At 40.0% G+C, this 26076-nt stretch overlaps 1 protein-coding gene across 1 annotated transcript in view; it reads left to right on the forward strand.

The window, feature by feature from the left end:
* LOC138498394 (CD276 antigen-like) overlaps window positions 1-26076 on the forward strand; it is a 716033-nt gene that overhangs the window by 274770 nt on the left and 415187 nt on the right. The gene's annotated exons all lie outside the window — the stretch shown is intronic.

The following is a 26076-nucleotide window of genomic DNA, read 5'->3' on the forward strand; positions in this document are numbered from 1 at the left end:
TCCTTCACCACCATAGCAGACATTATTGACCCTCAGACAAGGAAATGATGAAGGTGATTATAGTCATTCCTTCACCACCATAGCAGACATTAATGAAACTCAGACAAGGAAATGATGAAGGTGATTATAGTCATTCCTTTACCACTGTAGCAGACATTATTGACCCTCAGACAAGGAAATGATGAATGTGATTATAGTCATTCCTTCACCACTGTAGCAGACATTATTGACCCTCAGACAAGGAAATTATGTAGATGACTATAGTCATTCCTTCACCACCGTAGCAGGCATTATTGACTCTCAGACAGGGACATGATGAAGCTGATTATAGTCATTCCTTCACCACCATAGCAGACATTATTGAAACTCAGACAAGGAAATGATGAAGGTGATTCTAGTCCTTCCTTCACCACTGTAGCAGGCATTATATACCCTCAGACAAAGACATGACGAAGGTGATTATAGTCATTCCTTCACCAAGGTAGTAGACATTATTGACTCACAGATAAGGAAATGATGAATGTGATTATAGTCATTCCTTCACCACTGTAGCAGATATTGTTGACCCTCAGACAAGGAAATGATGAAGGTGATTATAGTCATTCCTTCACCACCATAGCAGACATTATTGAAACTCAGACAAGGAAATGATGAAGGTGATTATAGTCATTCCTTCACCACCGTAGCAGGCATTATTGACTCTCAGACAGGGACATGATGAAGGTGATTATAGTCATTCCTTCACCACCATAGCAGGCATTATTGACCCTCAGACAAGGAAATGATGAAGATGATTATAGTCATTCCTTCACCACCATAGCAGACATTATTGAAACTCAGACAAGGAAATGATGAAGGTGATTATAGTCATTCCTTCACCACTGTCGAAGACATTATTGACCCTCAGAGAAGGAAATGATGAAGGTGATTATAGTCATTCCTTCACCACCGTAGCAGACATTATTGACACTCAGACAAGGAAATAATGAATGTGATTATAGTCATTCCTTCACTACCGTAGCAGTCATTATTGACGCTCAGACAAGGAAATGATGAATGTGATTATAGTCATTCCTTCACCACCGTAGCAAGCATTATTGACTCTCAGACAAGGACCTGATGAATGTGATGATAGTCATTCCTTCACCACCGTATCAGACATTGACTCTCAAGGTGTGTATAGTCATCCCTTCACCACCATAGCAGTCGTTATTGACCCTCAGACAAGGAAATGATGAAGCTGATTATAGACATTCCTTCACCACCGTAGCATACATATTGACCCTCAGACAAGGAAATGATGAATGTGATTATAGTAATTCCTACACCACCATATCAGACATTATTGACTCTCAAGGTGATTAAAGTCATCCCTTCACCACCGTAGCAGACATTATTGACCCTCAGACAAGGAAATGATGAAGGTCATTATAGTCATTCCTTCACCACCGTATCAGACATTATTGACTCTCAAGATGATTATAGTCATCCCTTCACCACCACATCAGTCTTTATTGACCCCCAGACAAGGAAATGATGAATGTGATTATAGTCATTCCTTCACCACTGTAGCAGACATTATTGACCGACATTATTGACCCTCAGACAAGGAAATTATGTAGATGATTATAGTCATTACTTCACCACCATAGCAGACATTATTGACCCTCAGACAAGGAAATGATGAAAGTGAGTATAGTCATTCCTTCACCACCATAGCAGATATTGTGGACCCTCAGACAAGGAAATGATGAAAGTGATTATAGTCATTCCTTCACCACTGTAGCAGATATTGTGGACCCTCAGACAAGGAAATGATGAAGGTGATTATGGACATTTCTTCACCACCGTAGCAGACATTATTGACCCTCAGACAAGGAAATGATTCATGTGATTATAGTCATTCCTTCACCACTGTAGCAGACATTACTGACCCTCAGACAAAGAAATGATGAAGGTGATTATAGTCATTTCTTCACCACCGTAGCAGACATTATTGACGCTCAGACATGGAAGTGATGAATGTGATTATAGTCATTCCTTCACCACCGTAGAAAGCATTATTGACTCTCAGACAAGGATATGATGAATGTGATGATATTCATTCCTTCACCACCGTATCAGACATTATTTACTCTCAAGGTGTGTATAGTCATCCCTTCACCACCATAGCAGTCGTTATTGACCCTCAGACAAGGAAATGATGAAGGTGATTATAGACATTCCTTCACCACCGTAGCATACATTATCGACCCTCAGACAAGGAAATGATGAATGTGATTATAGTAATTCCTACACCATCATATCAGACATTATTGACTCTCAAGGTGATTAAAGTCATCCCTTCATCACCGTAGCAGACATTATTGACCCTCAGACAAGGAAATGATGAAGGTGATTATAGTCATTTCTTCACCACCGTATCAGACATTATTGACCCTCAGACAAGGAAATGATGAATGTGATTATAGTCATTCCTACACCATCATATCAGACATTATTGACTCTCAAGGTGATTATAGTCATCCCTTCACCACCACATCAGTCGTTATTGACCCCCAGACAAGGAAATGATGAAGGTGATTATAGTCATTCAATCGCCACAGTAGCAGACATTATTGACCCTCAGACAAGGAAATGATGAATGTGATTATAGTCATTCCTTCACCACTGTAGCAGACATTATTGACCCTCAGACAAGGAAATTATGTAGATGATTATAGTCATTCCTTCACCACCGTAGCAGACATTATTGACCCTCAGACAAGTAAATGATGAAGGTGATTATAGTCATTGCTTCACCACCGTTGCAGGCATTACATACCCTCAGACAAGGAATAGATGAAGGTGATTATAGTCATTCCTTCACCACCGTAGCAGACATTATTCACCCTCAGACAAGGAAATGATGAAGGTTATTTTAGTCATTCCTTCACCACAGTAGCAGACATTATTGACCCTCAGACAAGGAAATGATGAATGTGAGTATAGTCATTCCTTCACCACCGTAGCAGACATTATTGACCCTCAGACAAGAAAATGATGACGGTGATTATAGTCATTCCGTCACCACCGTAGCAGACATTATTGACACTCAGACAAGGAAATGATGAAGGTGATTATAGTCATTCCTTCACCACCGTAGAAGACATTATTGCCCTCAGACAAGGAAATGATGAAGGTGATTATAGTCATTCCTTCACCACTGTAGCAAGTATTATTGACTATCAGTCAATGACATGTTGAATGTGATTATAGTCATTCCTTCACGATCGTAGCAGGCATTATTTACCCTCAGACAAGGAAATTATGAAGGTGATTATAGTCATTCCTTCACCATCATATCAGACATTATTGACTCTCAAGGTGTTTATAGTCATCGCTTCACCACCATAGCAGTCATTATTGACCCTCAGACAAGGAAAAGATGAAGGGGATTATAGACATTCTTTCACCACCATAGCAGACATTATTGACCCTCAGACAAGGAAATGATGAAGGTGATTATAGTCATTCCTTCACCACCGTAGCAGACATTATTGACCCTCAGACAAGGAAATGATGAAGGTTATTATAGTCATTCCTTCACCAGAGTAGCAGACATTATTGACCCTCAGACAGGAAATGATGAATGTGAGTATAGTCATTCCTTCACCACCGTAGCAGACGTTATTGACCCTCAGACAAGAAAATGATGACTGTGATTATAGTCATTCCGTCACCACCGTAGCAGACATTATTGACCCTCAGACAAGGAAATGATGAAGGTGATTATAGTCATTCCTTCACCACCATAGCAGACATTATTGAAACTCAGACAAGGAAATGATGAAGGTGATTATAGTCATTCCTTCACCACTGTCGAAGACATTATTGACCCTCAGAGAAGGAAATGATGAAGGTGATTATAGTCATTCCTTCACCACCGTAGCAGACATTATTGACACTCAGACAAGGAAATGATGAATGTGATTATAGTCATTCCTTCACCACCGTAGCAGACATTATTGACACTCAGACAAGGAAATGATGAATGTGATTATAGTCATTCCTTCACTACCGTAGCAGTCATTATTGACGCTCAGACAAGGAAATGATGAATGTGATTATAGTCATTCCTTCACCACCGTAGCAAGCATTATTGACTCTCAGACAAGGACATGATGAATGTGATGATAGTCATTCCTTCACCACCGTATCAGACATTATTGACTCTCAAGGTGTGTATAGTCATTCCTTCACCACCGTAGCAGACATTATTGACACTCAGACAAGGAAATGATGAATGTGATTATAGTCATTCCTTCACTACCGTAGCAGTCATTATTGACCCTCAGACAAGGAAATGATGAAGCTGATTATAGACATTCCTTCACCACCGTAGCATACATATTGACCCTCAGACAAGGAAATGATGAATGTGATTATAGTAATTCCTACACCACCATATCAGACATTATTGACTCTCAAGGTGATTAAAGTCATCCCTTCACCACCGTAGCAGACATTATTGACCCTCAGACAAGGAAATGATGAAGGTCATTATAGTCATTCCTTCACCACCGTATCAGACATTATTGACTCTCAAGATGATTATAGTCATCCCTTCACCACCACATCAGTCTTTATTGACCCCCAGACAAGGAAATGATGAATGTGATTATAGTCATTCCTTCACCACTGTAGCAGACATTATTGACCGACATTATTGACCCTCAGACAAGGAAATGATGAATGTGATTATAGACATTCCTTCACCACCGTAGCATACATTATTGACCCTCAGACAAGGTAATGATGAATGTGATTATAGTAATTCCTACACTACCATATCAGACATTATTGACTCTCAAGGTGATTAAAGTCATCCCTTCACCACCGTTACAGACATTATTGACCCTCAGACAAGGAAATGATGAAGGTGATTATAGTCATTCCTTCACCACCGTATCAGACATTATTGACTCTTAAGATGATTATAGTCATCCCTTCACCACCACATCAGTCGTTATTGACCCCCAGACAAGGAAATGATGAAGGTGATTATAGTCATTCCTTCACCACTGTAGCAGACATTATTGACCCTCAGACAAGGAAATTATGTAGATGATTATAGTCATTCCTTCACCACCATATCAGACATTATTGACCCTCAGACAAGGAAATGATGAAGGTGATTATAGTCATTCCTTCACCACCATAGCAGACATTCATGAAACTCAGACAAGGAAATGATGAAGGTGATTATAGTCATTCCTTCACCACTGTCGAAGACATTATTGACCCTCAGAGAAGGAAATGATGAAGGTGATTATAGTCATTCCTTCACCACCATAGCAGACATTATTGACACTCAGACAAGGAAATGATGAATGTGATTATAGTCATTCCTTCACTACCGTAGCAGTCATTATTGACGCTCAGACAAGGAAATGATGAATGTGATTATCGTCATTCCTTCACCACCGTAACAAGCATTATTGACTCTCAGACAAGGACATGATGAATGTGATGATAGTCATTCCTTCACCACCGTATCAGACACTATTGACTCTCAAGGTGTGTATAGTCATCCCTTCACCACCATAGCAGTCGTTATTGACCCTCAGACAAGGAAATGATGAAGGTGATTATAGACATTCCTTCACCACCGTAGCATACATTATTGACCCTCAGGCAAGGAAATGATGAATGTGATTATAGTAATTCCTACACCACCATATCAGACATTATTGACTCTCAAGGTGATTAAAGTCATCCCTTCACCACCGTAGCAGACATTATTGACCCTCAGACAAGGAAATGATGAAGGTGATTATAGTCATTCCTTCACCACCATAGCAGACATTATTGACACTCAGACAAGGAAATGATGAATGTGATTATAGTCATTCCTTCACTACCGTAGCAGTCATTATTGACGCTCAGACAAGGAAATGATGAATGTGATTATCGTCATTCCTTCACCACCGTAACAAGCATTATTGACTCTCAGACAAGGACATGATGAATGTGATGATAGTCATTCCTTCACCACCGTATCAGACACTATTGACTCTCAAGGTGTGTATAGTCATCCCTTCACCACCATAGCAGTCGTTATTGACCCTCAGACAAGGAAATGATGAAGGTTATTATAGTCATTCCTTCACCAGAGTAGCAGACATTATTGACCCTCAGACAGGAAATGATGAATGTGAGTATAGTCATTCCTTCACCACCGTAGCAGACGTTATTGACCCTCAGACAAGAAAATGATGACTGTGATTATAGTCATTCCGTCACCACCGTAGCAGACATTATTGACCCTCAGACAAGGAAATGATGAAGGTGATTATAGTCATTCCTTCACCACCATAGCAGACATTATTGAAACTCAGACAAGGAAATGATGAAGGTGATTATAGTCATTCCTTCACCACTGTCGAAGACATTATTGACCCTCAGAGAAGGAAATGATGAAGGTGATTATAGTCATTCCTTCACCACCGTAGCAGACATTATTGACACTCAGACAAGGAAATGATGAATGTGATTATAGTCATTCCTTCACCACCGTAGCAGACATTATTGACACTCAGACAAGGAAATGATGAATGTGATTATAGTCATTCCTTCACTACCGTAGCAGTCATTATTGACGCTCAGACAAGGAAATGATGAATGTGATTATAGTCATTCCTTCACCACCGTAGCAAGCATTATTGACTCTCAGACAAGGACATGATGAATGTGATGATAGTCATTCCTTCACCACCGTATCAGACATTATTGACTCTCAAGGTGTGTATAGTCATTCCTTCACCACCGTAGCAGACATTATTGACACTCAGACAAGGAAATGATGAATGTGATTATAGTCATTCCTTCACTACCGTAGCAGTCATTATTGACCCTCAGACAAGGAAATGATGAAGCTGATTATAGACATTCCTTCACCACCGTAGCATACATATTGACCCTCAGACAAGGAAATGATGAATGTGATTATAGTAATTCCTACACCACCATATCAGACATTATTGACTCTCAAGGTGATTAAAGTCATCCCTTCACCACCGTAGCAGACATTATTGACCCTCAGACAAGGAAATGATGAAGGTCATTATAGTCATTCCTTCACCACCGTATCAGACATTATTGACTCTCAAGATGATTATAGTCATCCCTTCACCACCACATCAGTCTTTATTGACCCCCAGACAAGGAAATGATGAATGTGATTATAGTCATTCCTTCACCACTGTAGCAGACATTATTGACCGACATTATTGACCCTCAGACAAGGAAATGATGAATGTGATTATAGACATTCCTTCACCACCGTAGCATACATTATTGACCCTCAGACAAGGTAATGATGAATGTGATTATAGTAATTCCTACACTACCATATCAGACATTATTGACTCTCAAGGTGATTAAAGTCATCCCTTCACCACCGTTACAGACATTATTGACCCTCAGACAAGGAAATGATGAAGGTGATTATAGTCATTCCTTCACCACCGTATCAGACATTATTGACTCTTAAGATGATTATAGTCATCCCTTCACCACCACATCAGTCGTTATTGACCCCCAGACAAGGAAATGATGAAGGTGATTATAGTCATTCCTTCACCACTGTAGCAGACATTATTGACCCTCAGACAAGGAAATTATGTAGATGATTATAGTCATTCCTTCACCACCATATCAGACATTATTGACCCTCAGACAAGGAAATGATGAAGGTGATTATAGTCATTCCTTCACCACCATAGCAGACATTCATGAAACTCAGACAAGGAAATGATGAAGGTGATTATAGTCATTCCTTCACCACTGTCGAAGACATTATTGACCCTCAGAGAAGGAAATGATGAAGGTGATTATAGTCATTCCTTCACCACCATAGCAGACATTATTGACACTCAGACAAGGAAATGATGAATGTGATTATAGTCATTCCTTCACTACCGTAGCAGTCATTATTGACGCTCAGACAAGGAAATGATGAATGTGATTATCGTCATTCCTTCACCACCGTAACAAGCATTATTGACTCTCAGACAAGGACATGATGAATGTGATGATAGTCATTCCTTCACCACCGTATCAGACACTATTGACTCTCAAGGTGTGTATAGTCATCCCTTCACCACCATAGCAGTCGTTATTGACCCTCAGACAAGGAAATGATGAAGGTGATTATAGACATTCCTTCACCACCGTAGCATACATTATTGACCCTCAGGCAAGGAAATGATGAATGTGATTATAGTAATTCCTACACCACCATATCAGACATTATTGACTCTCAAGGTGATTAAAGTCATCCCTTCACCACCGTAGCAGACATTATTGACCCTCAGACAAGGAAATGATGAAGGTGATTATAGTCATTCCTTCACCACCGTTTCAGACATTATTGGCTCTCAAGATGATTATAGTCATCCCTTCACCACCACATCAGTCGTTATTGACCCCCAGACAAGGAAATGATGAAGGTGATTATAGTCATTCAATCGCCACTGTAGCAGACATTATTGACCCTCAGACAAGGAAATGATGAATGTGATTATAGTCATTCCTTCACCACTGTAGCAGACATTATTGACCCTCAGACAAGGAAATTATGTAGATGATTATAGTCATTCCTTCACCACCATAGCAGACATTATTGACCCTCAGACAAGGAAATGATGAAGGTGATTATAGTCATTCCTTCACCACCATAGCAGACATTAATGAAACTCAGACAAGGAAATGATGAAGGTGATTATAGTCATTCCTTTACCACTGTAGCAGACATTATTGACCCTCAGACAAGGAAATGATGAATGTGATTATAGTCATTCCTTCACCACTGTAGCAGACATTATTGACCCTCAGACAAGGAAATTATGTAGATGACTATAGTCATTCCTTCACCACCGTAGCAGGCATTATTGACTCTCAGACAGGGACATGATGAAGCTGATTATAGTCATTCCTTCACCACCATAGCAGACATTATTGAAACTCAGACAAGGAAATGATGAAGGTGATTCTAGTCCTTCCTTCACCACTGTAGCAGGCATTATATACCCTCAGACAAAGACATGACGAAGGTGATTATAGTCATTCCTTCACCAAGGTAGTAGACATTATTGACTCACAGATAAGGAAATGATGAATGTGATTATAGTCATTCCTTCACCACCATAGCAGACATTCATGAAACTCAGACAAGGAAATGATGAAGGTGATTATAGTCATTCCTTCACCACTGTCGAAGACATTATTGACCCTCAGAGAAGGAAATGATGAAGGTGATTATAGTCATTCCTTCACCACCATAGCAGACATTATTGACACTCAGACAAGGAAATGATGAATGTGATTATAGTCATTCCTTCACTACCGTAGCAGTCATTATTGACGCTCAGACAAGGAAATGATGAATGTGATTATCGTCATTCCTTCACCACCGTAACAAGTATTATTGACTCTCAGACAAGGACATGATGAATGTGATGATAGTCATTCCTTCACCACCGTATCAGACATTATTGACTCTCAAGGTGTGTATAGTCATCCCTTCACCACCATAGCAGTCGTTATTGACCCTCAGACAAGGAAATGATGAAGGTGATTATAGACATTCCTTCACCACCGTAGCATACATTATTGACCCTCAGGCAAGGAAATGATGAATGTGATTATAGTAATTCCTACACCACCATATCAGACATTATTGACTGTCAAGGTGATTAAAGTCATCCCTTCACCACCGTAGCAGACATTATTGACCCTCAGACAAGGAAATGATGAAGGTGATTATAGTCATTCCTTCACCACCGTTTCAGACATTATTGGCTCTCAAGATGATTATAGTCATCCCTTCACCACCACATCAGTCGTTATTGACCCCCAGACAAGGAAATGATGAAGGTGATTATAGTCATTCAATCGCCACTGTAGCAGACATTATTGACCCTCAGACAAGGAAATGATGAATGTGATTATAGTCATTCCTTCACCACTGTAGCAGACATTATTGACCCTCAGACAAGGAAATTATGTAGATGATTATTGTCATTCCTTCACCACCATAGCAGACATTATTGACCCTCAGACAAGGAAATGATGAAGGTGATTATAGTCATTCCTTCACCACCATAGCAGACATTAATGAAACTCAGACAAGGAAATGATGAAGGTGATTATAGTCATTCCTTTACCACTGTAGCAGACATTATTGACCCTCAGACAAGGAAATGATGAATGTGATTATAGTCATTCCTTCACCACTGTAGCAGACATTATTGACCCTCAGACAAGGAAATTATGTAGATGACTATAGTCATTCCTTCACCACCGTAGCAGGCATTATTGACTCTCAGACAGGGACATGATGAAGCTGATTATAGTCATTCCTTCACCACCATAGCAGACATTATTGAAACTCAGACAAGGAAATGATGAAGGTGATTCTAGTCCTTCCTTCACCACTGTAGCAGGCATTATATACCCTCAGAAAAAGATATGACGAAGGTGATTATAGTCATTCCTTCACCAAGGTAGTAGACATTATTGACTCACAGATAAGGAAATGATGAATGTGATTATAGTCATTCCTTCACCACTGTAGCAGATATTGTTGACCCTCAGACAAGGAAATGATGAAGGTGATTATAGTCATTCCTTCACCACCATAGCAGACATTATTGAAACTCAGACAAGGAAATGATGAAGGTGATTATAGTCATTCCCTCACCACCGTAGCAGGCATTATTGACTCTCAGACAGGGACATGATGAAGGTGATTATAGTCATTCCTTCACCACCATAGCAGGCATTATTGACCCTCAGACAAGGAAATGATGAAGATGATTATAGTCATTCCTTCACCACCATAGCAGACATTATTGAAACTCAGACAAGGAAATGATGAAGGTGATTATAGTCATTCCTTCACCACTGTCGAAGACATTATTGACCCTCAGAGAAGGAAATGATGAAGGTGATTATAGTCATTCCTTCACCACCGTAGCAGACATTATTGACACTCAGACAAGGAAATAATGAATGTGATTATAGTCATTCCTTCACTACCGTAGCAGTCATTATTGACGCTCAGACAAGGAAATGATGAATGTGATTATAGTCATTCCTTCACCACCGTAGCAAGCATTATTGACTCTCAGACAAGGACCTGATGAATGTGATGATAGTCATTCCTTCACCACCGTATCAGACATTGACTCTCAAGGTGTGTATAGTCATCCCTTCACCACCATAGCAGTCGTTATTGACCCTCAGACAAGGAAATGATGAAGCTGATTATAGACATTCCTTCACCACCGTAGCATACATATTGACCCTCAGACAAGGAAATGATGAATGTGATTATAGTAATTCCTACACCACCATATCAGACATTATTGACTCTCAAGGTGATTAAAGTCATCCCTTCACCACCGTAGCAGACATTATTGACCCTCAGACAAGGAAATGATGAAGGTCATTATAGTCATTCCTTCACCACCGTATCAGACATTATTGACTCTCAAGATGATTATAGTCATCCCTTCACCACCACATCAGTCTTTATTGACCCCCAGACAAGGAAATGATGAATGTGATTATAGTCATTCCTTCACCACTGTAGCAGACATTATTGACCGACATTATTGACCCTCAGACAAGGAAATTATGTAGATGATTATAGTCATTACTTCACCACCATAGCAGACATTATTGACCCTCAGACAAGGAAATGATGAAAGTGAGTATAGTCATTCCTTCACCACCATAGCAGATATTGTGGACCCTCAGACAAGGAAATGATGAAAGTGATTATAGTCATTCCTTCACCACTGTAGCAGATATTGTGGACCCTCAGACAAGGAAATGATGAAGGTGATTATGGACATTTCTTCACCACCGTAGCAGACATTATTGACCCTCAGACAAGGAAATGATTCATGTGATTATAGTCATTCCTTCACCACTGTAGCAGACATTACTGACCCTCAGACAAAGAAATGATGAAGGTGATTATAGTCATTTCTTCACCACCGTAGCAGACATTATTGACGCTCAGACATGGAAGTGATGAATGTGATTATAGTCATTCCTTCACCGCCGTAGAAAGCATTATTGACTCTCAGACAAGGATATGATGAATGTGATGATATTCATTCCTTCACCACCGTATCAGACATTATTTACTCTCAAGGTGTGTATAGTCATCCCTTCACCACCATAGCAGTCGTTATTGACCCTCAGACAAGGAAATGATGAAGGTGATTATAGACATTCCTTCACCACCGTAGCATACATTATCGACCCTCAGACAAGGAAATGATGAATGTGATTATAGTAATTCCTACACCATCATATCAGACATTATTGACTCTCAAGGTGATTAAAGTCATCCCTTCATCACCGTAGCAGACATTATTGACCCTCAGACAAGGAAATGATGAAGGTGATTATAGTCATTTCTTCACCACCGTATCAGACATTATTGACCCTCAGACAAGGAAATGATGAATGTGATTATAGTCATTCCTACACCATCATATCAGACATTATTGACTCTCAAGGTGATTATAGTCATCCCTTCACCACCACATCAGTCGTTATTGACCCCCAGACAAGGAAATGATGAAGGTGATTATAGTCATTCAATCGCCACAGTAGCAGACATTATTGACCCTCAGACAAGGAAATGATGAATGTGATTATAGTCATTCCTTCACCACTGTAGCAGACATTATTGACCCTCAGACAAGGAAATTATGTAGATGATTATAGTCATTCCTTCACCACCGTAGCAGACATTATTGACCCTCAGACAAGTAAATGATGAAGGTGATTATAGTCATTGCTTCACCACCGTTGCAGGCATTACATACCCTCAGACAAGGAATAGATGAAGGTGATTATAGTCATTCCTTCACCACCGTAGCAGACATTATTCACCCTCAGACAAGGAAATGATGAAGGTTATTTTAGTCATTCCTTCACCACAGTAGCAGACATTATTGACCCTCAGACAAGGAAATGATGAATGTGAGTATAGTCATTCCTTCACCACCGTAGCAGACATTATTGACCCTCAGACAAGAAAATGATGACGGTGATTATAGTCATTCCGTCACCACCGTAGCAGACATTATTGACACTCAGACAAGGAAATGATGAAGGTGATTATAGTCATTCCTTCACCACCGTAGCAGACATTATTGCCCTCAGACAAGGAAATGATGAAGGTGATTATAGTCATTCCTTCACCACTGTAGCAAGTATTATTGACTATCAGTCAATGACATGTTGAATGTGATTATAGTCATTCCTTCACGATCGTAGCAGGCATTATTTACCCTCAGACAAGGAAATTATGAAGGTGATTATAGTCATTCCTTCACCATCATATCAGACATTATTGACTCTCAAGGTGTTTATAGTCATCGCTTCACCACCATAGCAGTCATTATTGACCCTCAGACAAGGAAAAGATGAAGGGGATTATAGACATTCTTTCACCACCATAGCAGACATTATTGACCCTCAGACAAGGAAATGATGAAGGTGATTATAGTCATTCCTTCACCACCGTAGCAGACATTATTGACCCTCAGACAAGGAAATGATGAAGGTTATTATAGTCATTCCTTCACCAGAGTAGCAGACATTATTGACCCTCAGACAGGAAATGATGAATGTGAGTATAGTCATTCCTTCACCACCGTAGCAGACGTTATTGACCCTCAGACAAGAAAATGATGACTGTGATTATAGTCATTCCGTCACCACCGTAGCAGACATTATTGACCCTCAGACAAGGAAATGATGAAGGTGATTATAGTCATTCCTTCACCACCGTAGCAGACATTATTGACCCTCAGACAAGTAAAAGATGAAGGTGATTATAGTCATTCCTTCACCACTGTAGCAAGTATTATTGACTCTCAGACAAGGACATGTTGAATGTGATTATAGTCATTCCTTCACGACCGCAGCAGGCATTATTGACCCTCACACAAGGAAATGATGAAGGTGATTATGGTCATTGCTTCACCAACATAGCAGTCGTTATTGACCCTCAGACAAGGAAATGATGAAGTGGATTATAGACATTCCTTCACCATCATAGCATACATTATTGACCCTCAGACAAGGAAATGATGAATGTGATTATAGTAATTCCTGCACCACCATATCAGACATTATTGACTATCAAGGTGATTAAAGTCATCCCTTCACCACCGTAGCAGACATTATTGACCCTTAGACAAGGAAATGATGAAGGTGATTATAGTCATTCCTTCACCACCGTAGCAGACATTATTGACCCTCAGAAAAGGAAATGATGAAGGCGATTATAGTCATTCCTTCACCACTGTAGCAAGTATTATTGACTCTCAGACAAGGACATGTTGAATGTGATTATAGTCATTCCTTCACGACCGTAGCAGGCATTATTGCCCTCACACAAGGAAATGATGAAGGAGATTATAGTCATTCCTTCACAACCGTAGCAGACATTATTGACCCTCAGACAAGGAAATGATGAATGTGATTATAGTCATTCCTTCACTACCGTAGCAGTCATTATTGACACTCAAACAAGGAAATGATGAATGTGATTATAGTCATTCCTTCACCACCGTAGCAAGCATTATTGACTCTCAGATAAGGACATGATGAATGTGATGATAGTCATTCCTTCACCACCGTATCAGACATTATTGATTCTCAAGGTGTGTATAGTCATCCCTTCACCACCATAGCAGTCGTTATTGACCCTCAGACAAGGAAATGATGAAGGTGATTATAGACATTCCTTCACCACCGTAGCATACTTTATTGACCCTCAGACAAGGAAATGACGAATGTGATTATAGTAATTCCTACACCACCATATCAGACATCATTCACTCTCAAGGTGATTAAAGTCATCCCTTCACCACCTAATCAGTCATTATTGACCCCCAGACAAGGAAATGATGAAGACGATTATAGTCATTCCTTCACCACTGTAGCAGACATTATTGACCCTCAGACAAGGAAATGATGAATGTGATTATAGTCATTCCTTTACCACTGTAGCAGACATTATTGACCCTCAGACAAGGAAATTATGTAGATGATTATAGTCATTGCTTCACCACCGTAGCAGACATTATTGACCCTCAGACAATTAAATGATGAAGGTGATTATAGTCATTGCTTCACCACCATTGCAGGCATTACATACCCTCAGACAAGGAAATGATTAATGTGATTATAGTCATTCCTTCACCACCGTAGCAGCCATTATTGACCCTCAGACAAGTAAATGATGAAGGTGATTATAGTCATTGCTTCACCACCGTTGCACGCATTACATACCCTCAGACAAGGAAATTATGAAGGTGATTATAGTCATTACTTCACCACCGTAGCAGAAATTATTGACCCTCAGACAAGGAAATGATGAATGTTATTATAGTCATTCCTTCACCACAGTAGCAGACATTATTGACCTTCAGACAAGGAAATGATGAATGTGAGTATAGTCATTCCTTCACCACCGTAGCAGACATTATTGACCCCCAGGCAAGAAAAATGATGACGGTGATTATAGTCATTCCGTCACCACCGTAGCAGACATTATTGACCCTCAGACAAAGAAATGATGAAGGTGATTATAGTCATTCCTTCACCACCGTAGCAGACATTATTGACGCTCAGACATGGAAGTGATGAATGTGATTATAGTCATTCCTTCACCACCGTAGCAAGCATTATTGACTCTCAGACAAGGACATGATGAATCTGATGATATTCATTCCTTCACCACCGTATCAGACATTATTTACTCTCAAGGTGTGTATAGTCATCCCTTCACCACCATAGCAGTCGTTATTGACCCTCAGACAAGGAAATGATGAAGGTGATTATAGACATTCCTTCACCACCGTAGCATACATTATTGACCCTCAGACAAGGAAATGATGAATATGATTATAGTAATTCCTACACCATCATATCAGACTTTATTGACTCTCAAGGGGATTAAAGTCATCCCTTCACCACTGTAGCAGACATTATTGACCCTCAGACAAGGAAATGATGAAGGTGATTATAGTCATTCCTTCACCACCGTATCAGACATTATTGAATCTCAAGATGATTATAGTCATCCCTTCACCACCTCATCAGTCATTATTGACCCCCAGACAAGGAAATGATGCAGGTGATTATAGTAATTCCTTCACCACTGTAGCAGACATTATTGACCCTCAGATAAGGAAATGATGAATGTGATTATAGTCATTCCTTCACCACTGTAGCAGACATTATTGACCCTCAGACAAGGAAATTATGTAGATTATTATAGTCATTCCTTCACCACCGTAGCAGACATTATTGACCCTCAGACAAGTAAATGATGAAGGTGATTATAGTCATTGCTTCACCACCGTTGAAGGCATTACATACCCTCAGACAAGGAAATGATGAAGGTGATTATAGTCATTCCTTCACCACCGTAGCAGACATTATTCACCCTCAGACAAGGAAATGATGAAGGTTATTATAGTCATTCCTTCACCACCGTAGCACACATTATTGACCCTCAGACAAGAAAATGATGACGGTGATTATAGTCATTCCGTCACCACCGTAGCAGACATTATTGACCCTCAGACAAGGAAATGATGAAGGTGATTATAGTCATTCCTTCACCACCGTAGCAGACATTATTGACCCTCAGACAAGGAAATGATGAAGGTGATTATAGTCATTCCTTCACCACTGTAGCAAGTATTATTGACTATCAGTCAATGACATGTTGAATGTGATTATAGTCATTCCTTCACGACCGTAGCAGGCATTATTGACCCTCAGACAAGGAAATTATGAAGGTGATTATAGTCATTCCTTCACCACCATATCAGACATTATTGACTCTCAAGGTGTTTATAGTCATCGCTTCACCACCGTAGCAGTCATTATTGACCCTCAGACAAGGAAAAGATGAAGGGGATTATAGACATTCCTTCACCACCATAGCAGACATTATTGACCCTCAGACAAGGAAATGATGAAGGTGATTATAGTAATTTCTTCACCACCGTAGCAGACGTTATTGACCCTCAGACAAGGAAATGATGAAGGTTATTATAGTCATTCCTTCACAGAGTAGCAGACATTATTGACCCTCAGACAGGAAATGATGAATGTGAGTATAGTCATTCCTTCACCACCGTAGCAGACGTTATTGACCCTCAGACAAGAAAATGATGACTGTGATTATAGTCATTCCGTCACCACCGTAGCAGACATTATTGACCCTCAGACAAGGAAATGATGAAGGTGATTATACTCATTCCTTCACCATCGTAGCAGACATTATTGACCCTCAGACAAGGAAAAGATGAAGGTGATTATAGTCATTCCTTCACCACTGTAGCAAGTATTATTGACTCTCAGACAAGGACATGTTGAATGTGATTATAGTCATTCCTTCACGACCGTAGCAGGCATTATTGACCCTCACACAAGGAAATGATGAAGGTGATTATAGTCATTCCTTCACCAACATAGCAGTCGATATTGACCCTCAGACAAGGAAATGATGAAGTGGATTATAGACAGTCCTTCACCATCATAGCATACATTATTGACCCTCAGACAAGGAAATGATGAATGTGATTATAGTAATTCCTGCACCACCATATCAGACATTATTGTCTATCAAGGTGATTAAAGTCATCCCGTCACCACCGTAGCAGACATTATTGACCCTCAGACAAGGAAATGATGAAGGTGATTATAGTCATTCCTTCACCACCGTAGCAGACATTATTGACCCTCAGACAAGGAAATGATGAAGGCGATTATAGTCATTCCTTCACCACTGTAGCAAGTATTATTAACTCTCGGACAAGGACATGTTGAATGTGATTATAGTCATTCCTTCACGACCGTAGCAGGCATTATTGCCCTCACACAAGGAAATGATGAAGGAGATTATAGTCATTCCTTCACAACCGTAGCAGACATTATTGACCCTCAGACAAGGAAATGATGAACGTGATTATAGTCATTCCTTCACTACCGTAGCAGTCATTATTGACACTCAAACAAGGAAATGATGAATGTGATTATAGTCATTCCTTCACCACCGTAGCAAGCATTATTGACTCTCAGATAAGGACATGATGAATGTGATGATAGTCATTCCTTCACCACCGTATCAGACATTATTGACTCTCAAGGTGTGTATAGTCATCCCTTCACCACCATAGCAGTCGTTATTGACCCTCAGACAAGGAAATGATGAAGCTGATTATAGACATTCCTTCACCACCGTAGCATACTTTATTGACCCTCAGACAAGGAAATGATGAATGTGATTATAGTAATTCCTACACCACCATATCAGACATCATTCACTCTCAAGGTGATTAAAGTCATCCCTTCACCACCGTAGCAGACATTATTGACCCTCAGACAAGGAAATGATGAAGGTGATAATAGTCATTCCTTCACCACCGTATCAGACATTATTGACTCTCAAGATGATTATAGTCATCCCACCACATCAGTCATTATTGACCCCCAGACAAGGAAATGATGAAGGTGATTATAGTCATTCCTTCACCACTGTAGCAGACATTATTGACCCTCAGACAAGGAAGTGATGAATGTGATTATAGTCATTCCTTCACCACCGTAGCAGACATTATTCACCCTCAGACAAGGAAATGATGAAGGTTATTATAGTCATTCCTTCACCACCGTAGCACACATTATTGACCCTCAGACAAGAAAATGATGACGGTGATTATAGTCATTCCGTCACCACCGTAGCAGACATTATTGACCCTCAGACAAGGAAATGATGAAGGTGATTATAGTCATTCCTTCACCACCGTAGCAGACATTATTGACCCTCAGACAAGGAAATGATGAAGGTGATTATAGTCATTCCTTCACCACCGTAGCAGGCATTATTGACTCTCAGACAGGGACATGATGAAGGTGATTATAGTCATTCCTTCACCACCATAGCAGGCATTATTGACCCTCAGACAAGGAAATGATGAAGATGATTATAGTCATTCCTTCACCACCATAGCAGACATTATTGAAACTCAGACAAGGAAATGATGAAGGTGATTATAGTCATTCCTTCACCACCGTAGCAGACATTATTGACACTCAGACAAGGAAATAATGAATGTGATTATAGTCATTCCTTCACTACCGTAGCAGTCATTATTGACGCTCAGACAAGGAAATGATGAATGTGATTATAGTCATTCCTTCACCACCGTAGCAAGCATTATTGACTCTCAGACAAGGACCTGATGAATGTGATGATAGTCATTCCTTCACCACCGTATCAGACATTGTCTCTCAAGGTGTGTATAGTCATCCCTTCACCACCATAGCAGTCGTTATTGACCCTCAGACAAGGAAATGATGAAGCTGATTATAGACATTCCTTCACCACCGTAGCATACATATTGACCCTCAGACAAGGAAATGATGAATGTGATTATAGTAATTCCTACACCACCATATCAGACATTATTGACTCTCAAGGTGATTAAAGTCATCCCTTCACCAGCGTAGCAGACATTATTGACCCTCAGACAAGGAAATGATGAAGGTCATTATAGTCATTCCTTCACCACCGTATCAGACATTATTGACTCTCAAGATGATTATAGTCATCCCTTCACCACCACATCAGTCTTTATTGACCCCCAGACAAGGAAATGATGAATGTGATTATAGTCATTCCTTCACCACTGTAGCAGACATTATTGACCGACATTATTGACCCTCAGACAAGGAAATTATGTAGATGATTATAGTCATTACTTCACCACCATAGCAGACATTATTGACCCTCAGACAAGGAAATGATGAAAGTGAGTATAGTCATTCCTTCACCACCATAGCAGATATTGTGGACCCTCAGACAAGGAAATGATGAAAGTGATTATAGTCATTCCTTCACCACTGTAGCAGATATTGTGGACCCTCAGACAAGGAAATGATGAAGGTGATTATGGACATTTCTTCACCACCGTAGCAGACATTATTGACCCTCAGACAAGGAAATGATTCATGTGATTATAGTCATTCCTTCACCACTGTAGCAGACATTACTGACCCTCAGACAAAGAAATGATGAAGGTGATTATAGTCATTTCTTCACCACCGTAGCAGACATTATTGACGCTCAGACATGGAAGTGATGAATGTGATTATAGTCATTCCTTCACCACCGTAGAAAGCATTATTGACTCTCAGACAAGGATATGATGAATGTGATGATATTCATTCCTTCACCACCGTATCAGACATTATTTACTCTCAAGGTGTGTATAGTCATCCCTTCACCACCATAGCAGTCGTTATTGACCCTCAGACAAGGAAATGATGAAGGTGATTATAGACATTCCTTCACCACCGTAGCATACATTATCGACCCTCAGACAAGGAAATGATGAATGTGATTATAGTAATTCCTACACCATCATATCAGACATTATTGACTCTCAAGGTGATTAAAGTCATCCCTTCATCACCGTAGCAGACATTATTGACCCTCAGACAAGGAAATGATGAAGGTGATTATAGTCATTTCTTCACCACCGTATCAGACATTATTGACCCTCAGACAAGGAAATGATGAATGTGATTATAGTCATTCCTACACCATCATATCAGACATTATTGACTCTCAAGGTGATTATAGTCATCCCTTCACCACCACATCAGTCGTTATTGACCCCCAGACAAGGAAATGATGAAGGTGATTATAGGCATTCAATCGCCACTGTAGCAGACATTATTGACCCTCAGACAAGGAAATGATGAATGTGATTATAGTCATTCCTTCACCACTGTAGCAGACATTATTGACCCTCAGACAAGGAAATTATGTAGATGATTATAGTCATTCCTTCACCACCGTAGCAGACATTATTGACCCTCAGACAAGTAAATGATGAAGGTGATTATAGTCATTGCTTCACCACCGTTGCAGGCATTACATACCCTCAGACAAGGAATAGATGAAGGTGATTACAGTCATTCCTTCACCACCGTAGCAGACATTATTCACCCTCAGACAAGGAAATGATGAAGGTTATTTTAGTCATTCCTTCACCACAGTAGCAGACATTATTGACCCTCAGACAAGGAAATGATGAATGTGAGTATAGTCATTGCTTCACCACCGTAGCAGACATTATTGACCCTCAGACAAGAAAATGATGACGGTGATTATAGTCATTCCGTCACCACCGTAGCAGACATTATTGACACTCAGACAAGGAAATGATGAAGGTGATTATAGTCATTCCTTCACCACCGTAGCAGACATTATTGCCCTCAGACAAGGAAATGATGAAGGTGATTATAGTCATTCCTTCACCACTGTAGCAAGTATTATTGACTATCAGTCAATGACATGTTGAATGTGATTATAGTCATTCCTTCACGATCGTAGCAGGCATTATTTACCCTCAGACAAGGAAATTATGAAGGTGATTATAGACATTCCTTCACCATCATATCAGACATTATTGACTCTCAAGGTGTTTATAGTCATCGCTTCACCACCATAGCAGTCATTATTGACCCTCAGACAAGGAAAAGATGAAGGGGATTATAGACATTCTTTCACCACCATAGCAGACATTATTGACCCTCAGACAAGGAAATGATGAAGGTGATTATAGTCATTCCTTCACCACCGTAGCAGACATTATTGACCCTCAGACAAGGAAATGATGAAGGTTATTATAGTCATTCCTTCACCAGAGTAGCAGACATTATTGACCCTCAGACAGGAAATGATGAATGTGAGTATAGTCATTCCTTCACCACCGTAGCAGACGTTATTGACCCTCAGACAAGAAAATGATGACTGTGATTATAGTCATTCCGTCACCACCGTAGCAGACATTATTGACCCTCAGACAAGGAAATGATGAAGGTGATTATAGTCATTCCTTCACCACCGTAGCAGACATTATTGACCCTCAGACAAGTAAAAGATGAAGGTGATTATAGTCATTCCTTCACCACTGTAGCAAGTATTATTGACTCTCAGACAAGGACATGTTGAATGTGATTATAGTCATTCCTTCACGACCGCAGCAGGCATTATTGACCCTCACACAAGGAAATGATGAAGGTGATTATGGTCATTCCTTCACCAACATAGCAGTCGTTATTGACCCTCAGACAAGGAAATGATGAAGTGGATTATAGACATTCCTTCACCATCATAGCATACATTATTGACCCTCAGACAAGGAAATGATGAATGTGATTATAGTAATTCCTGCACCACCATATCAGACATTATTGACTATCAAGGTGATTAAAGTCATCCCTTCACCACCGTAGCAGACATTATTGACCCTTAGACAAGGAAATGATGAAGGTGATTATAGTCATTCCTTCACCACCGTAGCAGACATTATTGACCCTCAGAAAAGGAAATGATGAAGGCGATTATAGTCATTCCTTCACCACTGTAGCAAGTATTATTGACTCTCAGACAAGGACATGTTGAATGTGATTATAGTCATTCCTTCACGACCGTAGCAGGCATTATTGCCCTCACACAAGGAAATGATGAAGGAGATTATAGTCATTCCTTCACAACCGTAGCAGACATTATTGACCCTCAGACAAGGAAATGATGAATGTGATTATAGTCATTCCTTCACTACCGTAGCAGTCATTATTGACACTCAAACAAGGAAATGATGAATGTGATTATAGTCATTCCTTCACCACCGTAGCAAGCATTATTGACTCTCAGATAAGGACATGATGAATGTGATGATAGTCATTCCTTCACCACCGTATCAGACATTATTGATTCTCAAGGTGTGTATAGTCATCCCTTCACCACCATAGCAGTCGTTATTGACCCTCAGACAAGGAAATGATGAAGGTGATTATAGACATTCCTTCACCACCGTAGCATACTTTATTGACCCTCAGACAAGGAAATGACGAATGTGATTATAGTAATTCCTACACCACCATATCAGACATCATTCACTCTCAAGGTGATTAAAGTCATCCCTTCACCACCTAATCAGTCATTATTGACCCCCAGACAAGGAAATGATGAAGACGATTATAGTCATTCCTTCACCACTGTAGCAGACATTATTGACCCTCAGACAAGGAAATGATGAATGTGATTATAGTCATTCCTTTACCACTGTAGCAGACATTATTGACCCTCAGACAAGGAAATTATGTAGATGATTATAGTCATTGCTTCACCACCGTAGCAGACATTATTGACCCTCAGACAATTAAATGATGAAGGTGATTATAGTCATTGCTTCACCACCATTGCAGGCATTACATACCCTCAGACAAGGAAATGATTAATGTGATTATAGTCATTCCTTCACCACCGTAGCAGCCATTATTGACCCTCAGACAAGTAAATGATGAAGGTGATTATAGTCATTGCTTCACCACCGTTGCACGCATTACATACCCTCAGACAAGGAAATGATGAAGGTGATTATAGTCATTACTTCACCACCGTAGCAGAAATTATTGACCCTCAGACAAGGAAATGATGAATGTTATTATAGTCATTCCTTCACCACAGTAGCAGACATTATTGACCTTCAGACAAGGAAATGATGAATGTGAGTATAGTCATTCCTTCACCACCGTAGCAGACATTATTGACCCCCAGGCAAGATAATGATGACGGTGATTATAGTCATTCCGTCACCACCGTAGCAGACATTATTGACCCTCAGACAAAGAAATGATGAAGGTGATTATAGTCATTCCTTCACCACCGTAGCAGACATTATTGACGCTCAGACATGGAAGTGATGAATGTGATTATAGTCATTCCTTCACCACCGTAGCAAGCATTATTGACTCTCAGACAAGGACATGATGAATCTGATGATATTCATTCCTTCACCACCGTATCAGACATTATTTACTCTCAAGGTGTGTATAGTCATCCCTTCACCACCATAGCAGTCGTTATTGACCCTCAGACAAGGAAATGATGAAGGTGATTATAGACATTCCTTGACCACCGTAGCATACATTATTGACCCTCAGACAAGGAAATGATGAATATGATTATAGTAATTCCTACACCATCATATCAGACTTTATTGACTCTCAAGGTGATTAAAGTCATCCCTTCACCACTGTAGCAGACATTATTGACCCTCAGACAAGGAAATGATGAAGGTGATTATAGTCATTCCTTCACCACCGTATCAGACATTATTGACTCTCAAGATGATTATAGTCATCCCTTCACAACCTCATCAGTCATTATTGACCCCCAGACAAGGAAATGATGCAGGTGATTATAGTAATTCCTTCACCACTGTAGCAGACATTATTGACCCTCAGATAAGGAAATGATGAATGTGATTATAGTCATTCCTTCACCACTGTAGCAGACATTATTGACCCTCAGACAAGGAAATTATGTAGATTATTATAGTCATTCCTTCACCACCGTAGCAGACATTATTGACCCTCAGACAAGTAAATGATGAAGGTGATTATAGTCATTGCTTCACCACCGTTGAAGGCATTACATACCCTCAGACAAGGAAATGATGAAGGTGATTATAGTCATTCCTTCACCACCGTAGCAGACATTATTCACCCTCAGACAAGGAAATGATGAAGGTTATTATAGTCATTCCTTCACCACCGTAGCACACATTATTGACCCTCAGACAAGAAAATGATGACGGTGATTATAGTCATTCCGTCACCACCGTAGCAGACATTATTGACCCTCAGACAAGGAAATGATGAAGGTGATTATAGTCATTCCTTCACCACCGTAGCAGACATTATTGACCCTCAGACAAGGAAATGATGAAGGTGATTATAGTCATTCCTTCACCACTGTAGCAAGTATTATTGACTATCAGTCAATGACATGTTGAATGTGATTATAGTCATTCCTTCACGACCGTAGCAGGCATTATTGACCCTCAGACAAGGAAATTATGAAGGTGATTATAGTCATTCCTTCACCACCATATCAGACATTATTGACTCTCAAGGTGTTTATAGTCATCGCTTCACCACCGTAGCAGTCATTATTGACCCTCAGACAAGGAAAAGATGAAGGGGATTATAGACATTCCTTCACCACCATAGCAGACATTATTGACCCTCAGACAAGGAAATGATGAAGGTGATTATAGTAATTTCTTCACCACCGTAGCAGACGTTATTGACCCTCAGACAAGGAAATGATGAAGGTTATTATAGTCATTCCTTCACAGAGTAGCAGACATTATTGACCCTCAGACAGGAAATGATGAATGTGAGTATAGTCATTCCTTCACCACCGTAGCAGACGTTATTGACCCTCAGACAAGAAAATGATGACTGTGATTATAGTCATTCCGTCACCACAGTAGCAGACATTATTGACCCTCAGACAAGGAAATGATGAAGGTGATTATACTCATTCCTTCACCATCGTAGCAGACATTATTGACCCTCAGACAAGGAAAAGATGAAGGTGATTATAGTCATTCCTTCACCACTGTAGCAAGTATTATTGACTCTCAGACAAGGACATGTTGAATGTGATTATAGTCATTCCTTCACGACCGTAGCAGGCATTATTGACCCTCACACAAGGAAATGATGAAGGTGATTATAGTCATTCCTTCACCAACATAGCAGTCGATATTGACCCTCAGACAAGGAAATGATGAAGTGGATTATAGACATTCCTTCACCATCATAGCATACATTATTGACCCTCAGACAAGGAAATGATGAATGTGATTATAGTAATTCCTGCACCACCATATCAGACATTATTGTCTATCAAGGTGATTAAAGTCATCCCGTCACCACCGTAGCAGACATTATTGACCCTCAGACAAGGAAATGATGAAGGTGATTATAGTCATTCCTTCACCACCGTAGCAGACATTATTGACCCTCAGACAAGGAAATGATGAAGGCGATTATAGTCATTCCTTCACCACTGTAGCAAGTATTATTAACTCTCAGACAAGGACATGTTGAATG

The sequence above is a fragment of the Ambystoma mexicanum genome, chromosome 5q, assembly GCF_040938575.1.
Source record: "Ambystoma mexicanum isolate Mex_15411 chromosome 5q, UKY_AmexF1_1, whole genome shotgun sequence".
NCBI classification, from domain to species: domain Eukaryota; kingdom Metazoa; phylum Chordata; class Amphibia; order Caudata; family Ambystomatidae; genus Ambystoma; species Ambystoma mexicanum.